This window comes from Schistocerca serialis, chromosome 6 (genome assembly GCF_023864345.2).
Source record: "Schistocerca serialis cubense isolate TAMUIC-IGC-003099 chromosome 6, iqSchSeri2.2, whole genome shotgun sequence".
NCBI classification, from domain to species: Eukaryota; Metazoa; Arthropoda; class Insecta; order Orthoptera; family Acrididae; genus Schistocerca; species Schistocerca serialis.
The window spans coordinates 650027172-650045148 of record NC_064643.1 but is presented as its reverse complement, the minus strand read 5'-3'; the positions used below and the strand labels follow the sequence as shown (position 1 = coordinate 650045148).

General features: G+C 42.5%; 1 protein-coding gene and 1 pseudogene across 1 annotated transcript in view; one reads left to right on the top strand and one right to left on the bottom strand.

The window, feature by feature from the left end:
- The window catches only part of LOC126485013 (uncharacterized protein C6orf132 homolog), a 370852-nt gene that overhangs the window by 10880 nt on the left and 341995 nt on the right, over positions 1-17977 (top strand). The window lies entirely within an intron of this gene.
- LOC126485624 (U6 spliceosomal RNA) lies at positions 6333-6445 on the bottom strand (annotated as a pseudogene).

Genomic DNA, 17977 nt, shown 5'->3' with positions numbered 1-17977 from the left:
TTTCTGAGAACGCATGCTGTTACAGCGTGATTACCTGCAAATACCACATTAATGCAATAAATGCTCAAAATGATGTCCGTCAACCTCAATGCATTTGGAAATAGGTGTAACGAAATTCCTCTCAACAGCGAGTACTTCGCCTTTTGTAATGTTCACATATTCCCTGACAATGCGAGGATGCATATTGTCAGGCTTTGTCAGTGGATCACGATAGCAAATATCCTTCAACTTTCCCCACAGAAAGAAATCCGTGGGCGTCAGATCCGGTGAACGTGCGGGCTATGGTATGGTGCTTTGACGAACAATCCAACTGTCATGAAATATGCTATTCAATACCGCTTCAACGTCACGCGAGCTATGTGCCGGATATCCGTCATATTGGAAGTACATCGCCATTCTGTCATGCAGTGAAACATCTGGTAGTAACATCGGTAGAACATTATGTAAGAACTCAGCACACATTGCACAATTTAGATTGCCATCGATAAAATGGGGGCCAATTATCCTTCCTTCCATAATGTCGCACCATACATTAACTCGCCAAGGTCGCTGATGTTCCACTTGTCGCAGCCATCGTGGATTTTCCGTTGCCCAATAATGCATATTATACCGGTTTACTTTACCGCTGTTGGTGAATGACGCTTCGTCGCTAAATAGAACATGTGCAAAAAATCTGTTATCGTCGCGTAATTTCTCTTGTGCCCAGTGGCACAACTGTACACGACGTTCAAAGTCGTCGCCATGCAATTCCTGGTACATAGAAATATGGTACGGGTGCAATCGATGTTGATGTAGCATTCTCAACACCGACATTTTTGAGATTCCCGATTCTCGCGCAGTTTGTCTGCTACTGATGTGCGGATTAGCCGCGACAGCAGCTAAAACACCTACTTGGGCATCATCATTTGTTGCAAGTCGTGGTTGACGTTTCACATGTGGTTGAACACTTCCTGTTTCTTTGAATAACGTAACTATCCGGCGAACGGTCCGGACACTTGGATGATGTCGTCCAGGATACCGAGCAGCATACAATAGCCATACATCAAGACGATATCGATCTTTTCCGCAATTGGTAAACGGTCCATTTTAACACGGGTAATGTATCACGAAGCAAATACCGTCCGCACTGGCGGAATGTTACGTGATACCCCGTACTTACACGTTTGTGAGTATTACAGCCCCATCTATCACAAAGCGAAAAAAGTGGTCCAACTAAAACATTCATATTTATTTACGTACTGCACGAATACGTAATAAAAAATGGGTGTTCCTATTTTTAAAAAACGCAGTTGCTGTCCGTTTGACCTATGGCAGCGCCATCTAGCGGGACAACCATAGCGCCATCTGGTTTCCCCTTTCGAGCTAGACGAATTCCGTTCTTTGTAGTTTTTTCGTTTGACGCTTATTTCGTGAGGTATTTGGCCCGGTCACTATCAATGGACCACTCTGTATAATCTACACCAGCGTTCAGTGAATACCTTGTATAATCTTGACCTTCCTTTTTCTTTCATAAAATGTTATTCTTATTTCCTATTACGGTGCTGGTAGCTCATGATTCTGTAGCACGTCAACAAGGGAAACTATTTCTTTCAGAGATCGAAACAGCATCTCTCACTCACTTCAATTGCTTTGCTTCCCTTTTTCGTGTCCAGAGATCAGAATTTTTCAGCCCGGAATTGAATTACAGCCAATGCTTCCTTGCTTCGCTGCCGTAATTGACCTAGGCTACTTTTACTGGGACGGTTAGGACAGGTCTCGAGATGTTCTGCATCCTGATATTTGTGGCAATCACATCTGCCGTCTACAAGGCCCCTCTTGATCCAATTTTCCTTCACTGGCCCCACTCTCATTCTGATGCGTTTGAGACCCCTCCAAATCTTCCATCTCAAGTTTTCGCCACTGTGTTTCTCTTTTAGTGGAGGTTGTCCCGAATGAACCAGCTCTTTATCGCGATTTGCCGATCGCAGTTCACCGAAACAGGTCTCATCTATACTCCGTTCATCATAAGAATAAACCTGATGTAAAAAAACACAAACACGATGGTTGGTCAGCAGCCGTGGCTCCGGAAAACTTTTGTTGTTCCGCTCATGGAAGTAGGTGCAACTTACGTATTAGATATTTTATTACTATGTCGCTGTAAATGAAACTTTAAAAGACATTCTGGTGTGTTAACAGCCATCAACGTTTCCTTAATCATAGTTTAGCTACGTAATTTTTATTTCAAAAATCGTGTACAGTCACAGTCTCAGTAAGCGCTACTTGTCCTCTGATTGTCTGTTCACATGTACCGCGAAAATAGATGACACTGCTTCCTGCTTCGTAGTGAAACACGCACGCGGAACATCGTTAATGGCTAGAAACAAATTGTTCTTAATGTTTTTCACAATGTTACAGATAAAAATGAGCTTTGACGTTTAATGAGAGACACAATGTAATAAATATAAGTGACAAGGGGTAACTGTAATCTTGGAGTATTCGGTAGCATTAATGTGTCATAATCGAGCGGGTTCGAGGGCGGTGGTTTGAAACGCGTTGTGGTCAACAATTTTTTTTGTTCCGTTTGTATAAAATGGTTCAAATGGCTCTGAGCACTATGGGACTTAACATCTGAGGTCATCAGTCCCTTAGAACTTAGAACTACTCAAACCTAACTAACCGAAGGACATCACATACATCCATGTCCGAGGCAGGTTCCGGACTGAAGCGCCTAGAACCGCTCGGCCACCGCGGCTGGCTCCGTTTGTATACCTAAATCATTTAAACATGAAATTTATCAATACGTGGTAATTAGATCATTCTTAACTACAATTTTTTTCAAGAAAACTGCACGTCTTCTGGTTTCTAAATATATAACACATGCAGAATTCTGGTTTTTATTGCAAATACTCATTCATTATTGATATATTATAAAAGATTGTAACAAATTTTGATATTAAGAAAACATTGCAGGATTAAATTTTTTGGAGTAAAATAAAATACTCTTTATTTGAATGTGCCCGCTGTTTTATAAGACAGATCTGGTCTCACACGACTCAGAGTGAAAGCGTCGCAGAAAAACGGAAAACAATTTTCACGCCGTCGAGCGCTCTGTACAAGTGGTGCATTTTTACTGTTGTCACCGTACTACTGCTACCTGAACCCAGGGGCCAGGTTAATGGATTTGTCGCGAGAAATAAGAAGACATTTAAGCTGCCAAACTTACTGGAACTAAAGCACGAAGCGTTATGACACGTCACTGCCAACCGATGGTGAAATGCAGAACAGCGCATCATAAAAGAGGAGGAGGAGGAAACGTCGACTTCTTGGTGACTTGGGAATCTGTTGTTGATCGCCTCGGTAGAGTACTGAAATGTACAGCTTGTCTCGGTGTCTGATAAGCGCACGTATCTCCTACAGAAAAATTACACTTGTTAAAGTCAGGAATTTTCACAGTACTGTGTTAGCTAAAATTGAGAGCATGTTTTCCTTCACATCACCTAAGAAGCGTATTGCCCGAGGTTTACCATTATTTCCTTCTGTTCAAAAATTAAGTGACATTTCCGTCTTTACTACAACTGTTCACATCACTGCAGGTTAGTTGGACCAGGTGGCTGGGCATTGCTGTCCCAAGTTAAATGCGCCGGCAAAGCTGTTGTCCCGTATTATCGCTGAGTCGATGTAGCGTAACGCACAGCATAAAACGTACCTTCATTATCGTACTTGACAATACTCTAGAGAGATTGGCTTCTGCTCCACGTGAAACGAAATCCAATGAGGTTCCAAACGCGGAAGAACACACAGTGTAATATTTACATCAGGTTTATTCTTATGAGTCCGCCTCGATAGCTGAGTGGTGCCGCCACGGTAGCTCAGCGTGTTCGGTCAGAGGGTCAGCTGCCCGCGTTAATAAAAAAACTGAGTGAATGGGTCGACAATGAACTTGAACGGGTGTCATGAGACGTCCACCCCGAACAAAAGCAACGAACAAAATGAGATAGCCGGCACGGTAGCTCTGCGCGTTCGGGCAGAGAGCTGGTTGGCCTCTGTAATAAAAAACTGAGTGAAAAGATCAACGAACTTGAACGGATGTCATGTGACGTCCGCAACGACCAAACGCAACGATCAACAACGAACAAATTGAAAAAAAAAAAAGTGGTCAGCGCGGCAGTCTGTCACGCCAAGGGGCCCAGGTTCGATTCCCGGCTGGGTCGGAGATTTTCTCCGCTCAGGGACTGGGTGTTGTGTTGTCTTCATTATCATTTCATCGTCATCAGTGGAAGGCAACGGGAAACCACCGCTGGAATCTCTTCCCTAGACGCTCATGCGGTGGACCTCTATGACGAGGCTTCCCCCATGACAAGACCTGCCGTAAGGCAGAACACAAAGTCAAAGTTGTTCTTATGATCAACAGAGTATAGTTCTCATTAAGACTGGATATTTTAAACAAATTTTCTTTATAAGTAACAGAAAAAATCTGCAATTTTTCCATTACTATACTAATCATTAAAAAGTGGAAAACACCTTGCCTTTGTGTAATTTAGATCCTTAAGACCTTTATTTTTGTCTGATTTCCTCCTCCTTAGAGAGTGAAAGGGGGTTAAAATGTTGCGTTACTTCCTATCCACTTTAGTTTTGACATTTCAAAAAGTAAAAATTGAAAACATCATAACTAAATACTAAAAATGAATTGTCATTTTTCTTTGAAAAGGTATTAAGTCCACGAAAGATGGACTCCCCTTATAAATTTGAGACAGCAAGAAATGGGCGGAAGTATTATCTGGGAATAGCGGCGCGACAAAACTGCATTCCCATCGTACCTTCTTAATTTTGTTCAGCTTTTCTCCTTCGTCTGCCAACTTCCGATAGTGTGACATATGCTACCAGTTGCTGATGTCTATACTTCAGATAATCCTTTTTGAGATAGTGATATAGTGGTTGTTGAGTCCGAAGATTCGATGCAGTACTCTGCCCCTACAGTTTTTGCCCCCACCCTCCTACTACTCCCCCATATCTACAATCCGTTCATCATAAGAATAAACCTGATGTAAACATTGCACTACGTATTCTTCCGCGTTTGCTGGAACCTCATTGGATTTCCGTTTCACGTGGGAGTGCAGCAAAGCAGTCTCGAGTACCGTCCAGTACAATAATAAGGGTACGTTTTGCGCAGTGCGTTACGCGCACATCGACTTAGCCATAATACGGGACAACGGCTTTACCTGCGCATTTAACTTGGGACAGCACTGGCCGGTCAGCTGGTACAGCTAGCCTGCAGTGACTTGGCCAGCTGCAGTTCACACGCAAAAAGAGACGAGCGCAGGAGCAATACTGCTTCGAATGTCATTTAAATTTTAAGCGGAATGAAATAATACACTGCAAATCTCCCACAATACGCTCCATAGATGAGCGAACGAAAACCGCAACAAGTTATCGTTTTTAGTTAATGTACTATTGTAATTAAAAACAAGAATGACGAAAATCACTGACTTAACCGCAGGGTAATTTTTCTGCATAAGCTGTGTGTAACGTAAGAGACTATTGCAGGATTTAACCGTATAATGAAATATTGAAGCCACTGAAGGTATTAGTTACAGTCAGTCGTCTGGTAATCTCGTAGCTCCTTCCTTATCCGAATCCGAGAAATACATTTCAGTTCTGGAAGTGTCACCTACTACGTTGATAACGAGCCTACCAACAACAGAATCCACGAAGCCAACCAGGCGCAGCATTTTCTCTTCTTTTTTATGACGAGCCCTTCTATATCCCGCCAGCGTTCGGCAGTCACGCATGAAAAAGCTGCGTGCGTTAGTTCCAGTACGTGTGGTAGCTTAACAGTCTCGGGCCAAATCCCGCAGCTTGGCTCCAGATCACTTCTTTTGGGTTCATATTGTAATGGTACAAGAGCAAATGTAAACATGCAGCATTTTTGTGATGTGCTCGATGCTGTGAAAATTATTGTCTTTCGTGTTTCTACGATACTTATCTACCTCTGTGGTATAAAACGGTGGACATAATCCAAATAAAGAGGATTTGGTTTTCATTTTTCCTTAAAAAATTAAATTATTGTGTTTTCTTAATTTAAACAATGTTTATGAACAGTCGTTCATGAAACATCGATAATTAAGAATTTGTATGTCAAATGGAAACGAATTTCGCGGCCGATATCTAATTAGAAACAAGAAGACTTGCATTGTTTATAAAAAATGATGAACGACATGTAGGTATTTCAAATTGAATGAGGAAAAAAATGATTCTGGGGAAATTTGAACCAACGCACGAATAGCCGCGCATTTGGTTTACATTCCATTGCGCAGTCTACTCCGCTACATTTTTTTAGATCGTTTTTATTTTTAAAAAATATGAAACGCTTCATGGTTTTGCGTGTCATCCTTGTGCAGGGGCCATGCTAATCTTCTCTGTATCGTTCCAATTTTAGTACATATACGTACCGCCGAAGCGAGTACGTCCACTATGGGGTCGTTTATCAACTGCAGTATATACAACTCTGGGAAAACTTTAAAGCAAATTATCTCCGTAAATTTGTGAAAATCATTAAGAACAGCCCATTTCTCGGCGCTTTTTAACCGTGTTGCACGCGCGTGTTTCACTACGGAACAGAAAGCAGCCTCAGCCATTTTCATACTGCGCATTAACAGCGCGACAATCAGAGCACAACGCTGCACAGGCTGTGACTACACGATTTTTGAAATAAAAACTACGTAGCTAAAGCCTGAATAAGTAAAGCGTTGATGGATGTTAATACATTGGAATATCTTTCATTTAACGTAACTTAGTAATAAGATATCTAATACAAAAGTAGGACCTACTTCCAAGAGCATAACAACACTAGTGTAAGTGTGCTACGGCTTCTGACCAATCATTGCGTTTGTGTTTTTTTACGTCTGGTTAATTCTTATGATGAAAGTTTTATAGAGACCCATTCCTTTACCAACTGGACGATTCTTTGTTGTCTCAGAATGTCTCCCATATGGATATCCCTTCTTTTAGTCCATTTGTGTCACATTTTGATGGCAGAGGAGCAGGGTGGAGGGGTGGGGTAGGGGAGGCGGGCGTGAAGTTTCTTTGCGTCAATGTCCTGGATTCAGTTCCGAATCTCTCCGCAATGTCTCATGGAGTGAGGCCATGCGACACTGTTGATGGTGATCCGTTGGTCTGATGGGGACGTTAACCCTGCGTTGCTACTGTGTTCGTTTGTACCACCGTTGCTACGGGGGGTCTTACAGACCCGACCTGCATATCAGTCTGATTTGTTAAGGATAGGGAGCACAAAAAGTCTTCACATTCACGTATGTTGTCTAGATGAAGTAAACAAACATGTTTTGCTGTGGGTTTGAGCAAATTGTTGTCCTTTATTACTACGCAAGCAAATTAGACAGTGATTCTAACATTTACATACCGTACAGGACAAAAATGGTTACACAATGTGACAGTCGTGTGTCATAGCACACAAAATAGAACAATGAAAGCTACGAAAACCAAACTCAGGTATGAACAGATGAGAAAAAAACATGTACGAAAACGTTGTAAGTAAATGGAGTCTCCACAATGTCTTTTGAACGTACTGTTTCCATATGGCGTTTTGCCACACCAGGCCACTACATGTAGTCTTTACAAATTAAACTTAACTGTTTTTTGAGAGACACAAACTTACAGCATTTGTAACAAATACATCACGTTTTGCTATCTTCACACCCATAGCACCGTCCTCTGTTAGGCACCGTGCTCTGGTTCACACTCCCATCGTCTTGCTGTTCGACCCCGCCAGTCTGTTGACAGATCTTTTTGAGAGGTCGGTTGATATGCTTACTTCCAGCCCTGTGTTGTAATTGGCCTCTGACAAGAGCCTTCCCAAGCGATTTCAGAAAGTCTCTCCTCGTGGTGTCCCCCTGGTTGTTAACTCCGAACATGACGAGACTATTTATGCCTGGTACATCCAGTAAGCAAAAGAATAAGGCCAACGGCCACCTTCTAGCTGTTCTTGCTACATCATAGGTGGTACAGATCTGATCTACTAAATCTACCCCACTCCTAGTAGCATTATATAAAGTTATCATCTCCGGCTTCATTTCTTCCCCAGTTGTTGCATCTATTGTGTTGTCATGGTGCATTGTACTCATTAGAAGTAGTCACCTGCTTTTCTTTGGTACGTAACTCACTAATGTGCATGTCTTCTGTAAGCCAAAGATACTTGTAAAAGCATTTCTACCTCTTTTGTTCACGAATTCTGAGGGAATTTGCGTCCTGTTCTTCCTTACTGTTCCCGAAAGTGTTAACTTATGGTCTTTCAGAAGTGACAGGGCCAGTTCATAGCTCGTAAACCAGCTATCCATCGTTATGTTCCTTGATGTTTTGGAAATATGATTACACAACCTTTTGATGACATCAGCTGCACCATTACTCAACTTACACGGACCATCTGGCTGCTCACCTAAATAAACTTCCAAATTTGACGTGTATGCCGTTCTTGCATCGGCTAGAGTGAACACTTTTATTCCATATTTTCCAGGCTTGGAAGGAATGTACATTCGAAAACTACATCGTCCTCGAAATTTGACAAGCATTTCATCTACAGTGACATATTCTCCAAGAGAATAGGGCGCTATGCAGTTTTTGGTGAACAAATGAAATATATTTCGTGTAGGAGCCAATTTATCCTCTTTTCGCTTGTCGGACCTCGTGGACTTATCGTCAAATTCCAGACACTGTGCCAGAAACCTGAATCTCTGTAGGGTCATTGTAGAATAGAATAATTCCAATCCTGTTCCGTCTCTGTACCAGAGTTCTTCTAAATTAACCCTACCAACCTTGTAGATTCCACCCAAATACAAAAGACCAAGAAATGCTTCAATTTCACCTTTATCTGTCTCATGAATGAATGTCTGAGACGAAGAGTATCTCGACTTAGCGCATTCGATACATTGGTTAGTATGTATCACTACTTCATCCATTATTTCATCCGTGAAAAAGAGCCGCCAAATCTCTATATCTGTCCTTTTATTCTTTGCCATTCCCCTAACACCAGCAATATGTGACACAATATTATGTGGCCTCGTTCTGATGCATGTCTTTCATCCATTTAGTAGGATTGTCCTTACCAACAAAATATTTCTTATTGTTCTGACATCTATCTCTGCCATCCCCACTTTCGTCGCTTTCCGTATCGTGTTCACTATACAGTTCGAAGTCTACGTCTCCACCTTCGTCACCTTATTCGTCACTAACGATTTCATTTCGCAGTGCATCGTTACACAGAACTTCTGTTACGTCTGAAATAAATAGGCTGATTCAGCAATTTGAATATGTGCTACAGACGTATTTGTGTTGCGACGAAAGATACCATCATTGCTACTCTGGGTCCTACAGCCCCAACAAGTACTCGCCTACTTGCTATGGTCGGTCTGGCAGACAAAAACACGCTACAAGCACTCCTAGACAGTGGACTTCCGCCGTCTCTTGACGAGCAAATGGCACAGCTGTGTGAGGTAGGAAGCTACAAGGAACGCTTTTCGTGTGCAGTGTTGTGAACCTAACGAAAACGAATAACTCACACTAGACAGGGTTCGGGAGACCCACCAGTAGCAATGCAGGGTTAAGCTCGGCTGCCTCGTTGGTGTTCTTTGAGACAACAAGGGTGTGCGCCGGCGCCAGGTTCCACCCTATTGCGTATTTCATCATCTCCAACGCGAACAGACACTACACTTCACAGGCACAATTACAGTCATCTACACTTAACTCATAAACTTAGCTCGCACTTCGCGAAGGGTAGGTGCCTGCGGGAGCTGAGGATGCGAAAAGCTTTTCCAATTAGCTAACTGAACCTGCCCGTCGGGATCCCCTAGCCATTCACGCCGTACAACTTTTCGTATTTTTTACTGCCCTACACAGGGTTGATGCATAAGTTGGTAGCGTTTTTCCTTGAATTTAATAAAAACGACAGAGACGTTAATTATCAATAACGTATTCTCCTTCAATATTTACAACACTCTACCAACGCTGGGGCTACTTTTCGGTTCCACAACTGTAGACATCTTGTAGTTTTGAGGGTAAGAACTCGCCGAGCCACATTCGGAGCGCATTTTCATTCGGAAAGGAAGTTCCTCTGAGGTTTTTCAATGGAGAGCAAGACAGGTGAAAATCTGTGAACACACGATCAAGTGAATAAGGTGGTAAGGTGGGTGCGGAATGACTTCCCAATCTATGCAGGCGAGCGTTATCGTGTAGTAACATCACTTCACGCAGTCTCCCTGGTCGTTTCTTGGATATCGTCTGCAAGATGTCTCAGTTGTTGACAATAAATGCCAGCAGTGATGTTTACACTCGGGGGGCAGTTCGTAGTACACCACACAGTCGCTGTTCCACCAGATGGATAACATTATCTTTTGTGAATGCGTGCAGTTCTTTGTACTGGGAGTTGCTGCTTTTTTTTAGCTCAACCATTCCTTTCTTTTCCTTATGTGAGCATAGACACTCCATTTCTCGTCACCAGTAATAATGATACAGGACAGGAGTTCTCGGTGTTGTTCACGAGCCAAATGGTGACGAGCAAGCAGAGATGCACATACTGCCACCCGCAAATTTTTGTGATTTTTGCCTTAAAGCATGCGGTACCCATACACATGATGGTGGAATGATTACGGTTCATCGTATTTGCCAGTTCTCAGTTAGAAAGACGAGGATCATTGTGGCTTAATGCGTTTAAACGATCTCCAGCAAACCCCGAAGGTCTTCCTGCAGGTGGAGAATCACTAATGCCAAAACTATCCTTCTTGAAACGAGAAAAACATTCAAACGTCCCCTTTGGAAATTTATGAATTACTGTGCCGGTAAACTTCTACGTTATTTGATACAAAGACAGCTGAGTAAAACTGAACGTACTCAGACATTTCTCTCTTTACTTATTCTGATCATCACTAAACTGACACACACTATTTTTAGCGCAACGCAGTCTGACTTTCAATAATCCCTACAAAAGAATGGCCCTGACTAACAATAACCTATACCTTTCATGAATCACTTACCTCACAAAAATCTTCGTTACTCGAACTACTGCAATACAGCGAGCGCCAATACTGCCATTTAAATAAAAGATTCTTACTACTGAAGACACTAACTACTGATAGGCATAGTTAGCAAATGAAAGATTTTGATAGAGAGCAAACAATTTATTTGCCTTAATAGCGTTCAAAAGTCATCATATATATTTATATATATACCTATCAGTTCATGACATCCATCTTTACAAATTTCCTTTTTCTGGCGGAGACCCGTCCAGATCGTCCGCTTATAGCAACCTTTCAAAACTCTGGCATCTCTCTCTCCATAACCATCACTGCTGCCGGCTCACCTCCAACTGCCCAACGCTACGTGCTGTTCACATCCAACTGCCCAACACTACATAAGCTAATATTCCAACAATGATTCCAACCAGCCACAGACTGCACACAGCACAGTCAGTGATTTTCATACAGAGCGGTACGTGGCGTTACCAACATAAAAACCTAAACAGCCTACTTACACCATTTTCTTGCTGTGCTCTGTACAGTGACATTATCAGCAAACACAGCGCAAATATTTCTGATTGCCTCCGCCGCTGTCCCCATCTATTGAACTCAAATTGAAAAAATATCGGAAATGTACCGATTTCTCACTTTGCATTCCATTTCGTAGCGTCCACAGCTCCATTCACTATCTCCAAATGATAAAATGACAATACGTAAACTCATAGATTACTTTTCGCTCCCTATATTGTATCCCTGATAGCTCCATAATTTTAAAGCGATAAGAACACGTATGTTTAACGTCGGTGAAATGTAGCTTTATAACATCGACTAGCAACTTGTAATCGTTTGCTTGTTGTTTCCCTTACGTTGACATTGATAATATGCGGAATTCGTCCATTCAGTCCTGTGGTCGCCGTGCGGCTGCCTTTCTCCCTGTAGAAGCACGTGCCGAGCCCTGGCTCGCTGCCTGATTTCCTGAGAGAGCCCATTTCCTTACGAGGACTGCTCCAGTTGTCGAGTGCTGGCGGCCTGCCTGCAGCCGGACGTGCAGCAAGTGAAGATTACGGCGCTGGGGCTCGTCTTCTTGGACAGAAGAGTACGGTTCAAGTAGATTGCAGTTCTCAAAGTAAACAGTATTGGAAGAAATTGTAGAGAGGAAGTGGAAAAAAACTGAAAGCACCTTGGAAATATGGAAATGGTTCGGTGCAGTATATGTTGCTTCAAGCTCTTGAGTTTGATCGACTAGATTTTCCAAGAAAATCACGTTCAGCTGTTAAAAGTAACGACATGAATTCTGGAACTGATTTATGAAAAATAAATTAATTACTTATAACAGTTAACAAATTTGTACCCTTCTTCAGCCGTAGGTAACGCCGCACGACAGTTTTTCATTCTATTTTGAGACTGTCTTGAAATTTTGGAATTAAACATACTAATGATAGAGACACATATTAAGGTTTCCTGCTTTTTCATTCACGGAGGGAGCCGAAAACAGTTATGGCTTATACTCCCGAGCGCAATCTGTTATTTGAATAATTTTGCCTGTACGATATGCACGTTTATATACGATGTGGTACCCAAAAGAAACCGAACTTACTGTTTTTAAGCATAAACCTTCAATCCCCTTCAAAGTGCTCTCTACTTGCACTAATACACTTGTGTAATATTTTATTCCATTTTCAAAACAATGTGTATATTCATCTTTTGTGATGGTTGGCAGCGCCTCCGTCTTTTCTTCCTTCACCTCAGCAACGTCAGCAAAACGCTTTCCTTCCATGTCATTTTTTCATTTTAGAAAACCAAAAAGGCTGCACAGGCCAAGATCGGGTGAGTATGGGGGGTGTGGAGGTTTGTTCAAGGATTGTCGTACAGACAGGGCTGTGTGAGCAGGGGCATAGTCATGACGGAAAAGCTAGTCACCCGACTGCCGCAAATCAGGCCACGTCCGCTCCACACTGCTACAATCTTCTCAAAACTTCCAAGTAGAAAGCCTGGTTAACCGTCCGACCCTGCGGAACAAGCTCTGATTGGATGACTCCTCTCACATCGAAAGAAGTCAGCATTGTCTTAATGTTTGATTTAACCCGACATGCTGTCTTGGGGGTTGGCGAACTGGATGTCTTCCACTGACTTGATTCTAGCTTTGATTCAGGGTCGTAAGCATAGCACCACGTTTTCATCTGACCAGACCTCGGTTTCTGGTTGTCTAGGGTCCGACCGATGCGGTCGTGAGACCAGGAGAGGCGCCGCAGGCGATGTTTTGCTGTTAGCAAAGGCACTGCGGTGTCGGTCATCTGCTGCCATAGTCCATTAACGAAAAATTTCGTTGCACTGTCCTAACGTATACGTTCGTCTATACGTCCCATATCGATTTCAACAGTTATTTGACGCAATGTTGCTTGTCTGTCAGCAATGACAACTCAGCGCAAATCCAACTGCTTTCGGTTGTTAAATGAAGGCAGTCGGCCACTGCGTTGTCCGTGGTGAGAGGTAATGCCTGGAATTCGGTATTCTCGGGAAACTCTTGACACTGTGGATCTCCGAATAGTGAATTCCCTAACGATTTCCGAAACGGAATGTCCCATGCGTCTATCTCCAACTACCACTCCTCCCTCGGTCTGTTAATTCCCGTCGTACGGCGACAACCACGTCGAAAACCTTTTTACATGAGTCACCTCGGTACAAATGACAGCTCCACCAAAATACTGCCGTTTTATACCTTTTACGCGACATTACCGCCATCTGTATATGTGCGCTTCCGTGTCCCCTGACTTTCGCCACCTCAGTGTACTTAACTCGTAGATGTGGCAGCAGGGGCTTCCCACTTTTTCAGAACCGGATCGAAGCTACTAATTCTTCGACTATTAGGTAACGGGCCTTACATTTACAGATAAAATTTCCTTATGTTGCAGTGTTGTAACGATTCTATATGAACCAAAAGGAACCCTGTGATTATGACCTTCGAAGATGATTTTTCAAAAACGGAACCGAAATAACCTAAATCCTTTCACAGGAATTACTTTCTGCTGTTGCCCGAGTACTGTGCCGTGTGCATCGGAATCGGTTTGACGGCGATTGCTGCAATTCTACTGACCTCAGATGTCGAGGGGCCCGTAAATTCTCTCTTCTTTTTTCCTCCACGAGCGCTCTGCCGTCAGCATCGCCCCTTAGCCATGAACACGGGACTGAGCCGCTATTCGAGCAAGAGATGAATGTCTCGCTGGCTCCGATACGTTCCCGGCGGCGCATAATGCTACGTACCCGTTCTACAGATGTGTAGAGGTAACGCAGTTCCCACGCGGGCCAGCTCCTAAGAATGACCGCTCCCTCTCCCCATCCCTAGATCCGAGCGCAACCCTTCAGTCATATTCATATCCCGGCCTGCATTCTCGGCCGAAGGAAGCTGGCTGGCGTGGCGACGACGCTTTCTTGGCAGCACAGGAGGCAGCGCTGCTGTTCGAAGGCCACAGGGCTCGCCAGCTGTTGTCAGTGCCGCCCTCGGGGCCTTTCGCGACAGCGTGGCACAATCAAGTACCCTCCATTTTCCAGCCGCGGTAATTGAGCTATATACTGTATCATAAGGTCGTCCAGCCGTTTTATATGTAACATCACATACTGAAATACTGAACAGTGGCGGGTGTCATGTGCTTTTTGTCTCTTAAGATTAAATTTGTAGTGGAATATATTTAATAATACACACACCACATACAACAAAAATGATTCCAAAACTATAAATTTAACACACAAAAATTATTGTTTATAATCTTAAGTAAAATAAGAAAATTGTAATTTACTAATTAAGGTTTGTGTCAGAGTTGCAAATAACATTTTTATTAGTGACTAGTTTCGGATTTTCCGTTCATCCTCAAACCTAATTCCGTTACAATCTTCTAGGACTTATAGAGAGGAATGAGAGCATAATATATTGAATAGGAACCCATATCCGTAAACGTACGGTTTCTGTGCTACAACCGTTTGAAAATATGTTTGCTAACTAGATTTGTTATAGTGTAGTTATGGTTGGGGGGGGGGGGAGGTGCTTACGTCGGATTGGCTGATGTCATTTGATGTTTATCCCACATCTCTGACCTGGTTCGACCCTCATCCATGTGTCTGTGAGTGTTACAGCAAAATGGTTGAGTACATGCTTGCAGAATACTGTTGACATGATAGTTCTGTATGGCGATACTCTCAGTAATGGAAGAGCTCCTCGTCCCCTTTATCAACATCGTTATGCACAACGTCCGACTCCATCGCATACTCTTTGTCGGCACAATTACGCCACGACTTCGAGAAAGACGTGCATTCACCGTCAGCAGCCGTGACTCTGCTACGCCAAGGAGACGCCGCGCACTCAAACTGGAACTGCATCATGTTGAAGAGAACCCTTCAATGAGAACAAGAGTAGTGGATGTTCTACAAGTCCTAGAAATCTGTAACGGGAATTTCCGAACACCCTGTATTAGAAGATACAGTACTATTAGCGAAACATGAAATTCAAAATTTTCAAATATTTTTTGTGCGCAGATTACAGCACTGCAATATATCTTTTGTGACATACGTGGATTTGTAATGTTTCACTGTACGTAATACATTTTTACATCGGATCAGCATAACAAATGATATTTGACTGTATTACGATTGCCTTGATACATTCGAAGTTCGAAAGGCCTCTTTAGTTGTTTGGACATAAAAATTTGACAGGCGCCTTCAGTTGTTTACTGTGTGTCCATACGCAAACAAAATGTTGTATTTCATGTTTTGTTAATAACATTGTGTCTTGTAAAACAGGTAATGGTTTGCGAATGAATGAAAAGTTCGAAACTAGACACTAATAAAAATATTATTTGCAACTCTGACAGAACCCTTAATTAATAAATTACAAATATATTGAGTTTCTGAGCCGGATACCAACGCAATCTTGGAATTACGTAAATAAGTAATTATGTAGAAATACACGGAACGGAAACGTTAAACAGACTCAAATTCTTTATAGTAAAGTCGAATTTCAAATTTAATATGATTTTTACACTGCATTTCATTGATCATTGCCTTGTGGTTAACAGAGTATGATGATGTACCCATTCATAAGGAATCATCAAAGTAATAATTTATCTTATATGATAATTTTTTCGAGGACGAAAATTTATTTTTGTAATCTGTGTTGCAGAATTTTTGGCTCATAAGTTGTATCGAATGTTACGACAATATAAAATTTCTATATCCATTATGTCCTTGCTTGCAGAAACTCTGCAGTGTATGCAGTTATTTCCGTTCCATTTACTTGGGAAACAAAAGGGTTAATGAAAGAGGCAACCACTGGCTCATTGGCATTAAAGTCGTGATATTGCGTTTCAAACTGCCCTTGGAGTAACCGAAGGTTGATATCCAATGATGACAAGGGAAATTGAAGCGTCGCTAATCATTATTTTTTCCAGATGTGGGAAATGCACGGGTGGCAGCATCTGCAAAAACAATATCTACAAAACCAGTTTATGTTAAACCAGCTTACAGATTGTTATTTTCCTTGTAGGACCAAGCTTAAATCGGTCAGTTACTCCATTATACTTATGATGAAACCGAAATCCTCGAACCAGCGTTAGTCCATTGCGTCAACAAAATTTTTATTTGCGGTGTCGTGATAATTTTGTATTACTTCAATCACAATTACAAGTCGTGCAACAACTTTACCTTTAAGGAGCCAACGAACTTCAGTATGCAGGATGGCTTTAACATCTACAGGATCTGCTGATATGGCCGTGAAAAGGCGTTGTTGTAATGGGCCTGCTCGAATCAAGCTTTACTATTTTCGTAACAATTTTCATGGTTTGTCTGAAGGGGTGGAAGGAAGGAAGGAAGGAAGCAAGCGATACGAAATAAAGTTTAGAAATGATTTTATTTCTTTCCATTGATATTACCTACCATTTTAGTGCTCCATCAAAAGTAAATTAATATTTTGTTCAATACCTACCTTTTTATCGTGGCGTAGTGGTGGGCACATGTAAATCGTTCGGCAGGCGCCAAAGTGACCGCGAGCGTGTTGTTGGGGACCCGATTGTTACATTAAATCCTCGCCTAATAAACAGCATAGGATCTTCCAGGGTAGCGAAACGGGGATGCGATAGCTGTGAAGAAATCTTGACCGATATAACCCTGTAAGTTACACCGCACGTTGACTGGCGAACATAAACGGAAGCAACATTGGGCGTGCCCATGGAATTATAATACGACCACTCACTTATCACTGTACATAAGCAAGTCGCCTGTGTAACCGTGTCGTTAACGCACACGCGTGCGGTGGCACTCGACTCTGAGATAGCTTGATCGAATGCTGGTAGTGGAAGAACATCTCGCCAGCAGCATTTGGAGGGGAGCAGAGCAGATGTGAAGTTTCTTATTACCAAACTTTACAGTTTACACGAATGTCGTGCATTAAATTCGAAACCTCTCAGCAGAATCTCAAGAAGCGAAAACATGTGACACTGTTGATGGCGACCCGACCGTCGCATAGGGACGGATGTTAAAGCCGGCGCTGATCAAGAGGAGTAAGGTTTCCACCCTCTTCCTTCTCCCATAATTGTACAAGGCGAATGTAGCACCACACGACGCACATACATTGGTCACTTGCACTCGACATATGTACTTAAAAAACGCAACTCCTACGCACCGCGTAAAAAGAGTAATTGTGGGCGGAGGTAGGAAACGTTTTCCGCTTAGCCGGCTGAACAAACCCTCGGGGTTTCCCAGTCAACAATGACATGAGATCTTTTCTTACACGTAGACGGTGTGCAAAATAGGGCAGTGAACACTACCACAGTGTACGCTGGCGATGCTATGTCTACAAGAAATTTTCCTCGTTCGATGATCGTAAAGTAGCGCAATAAGACTTGGAAAAATTTCCAGGTGGTGTAATGAATTGCAGCTGTTGCTTCAAGTAAACAGAACATCAGTTTGTACTCGTCGTTTCTGCCATTTTG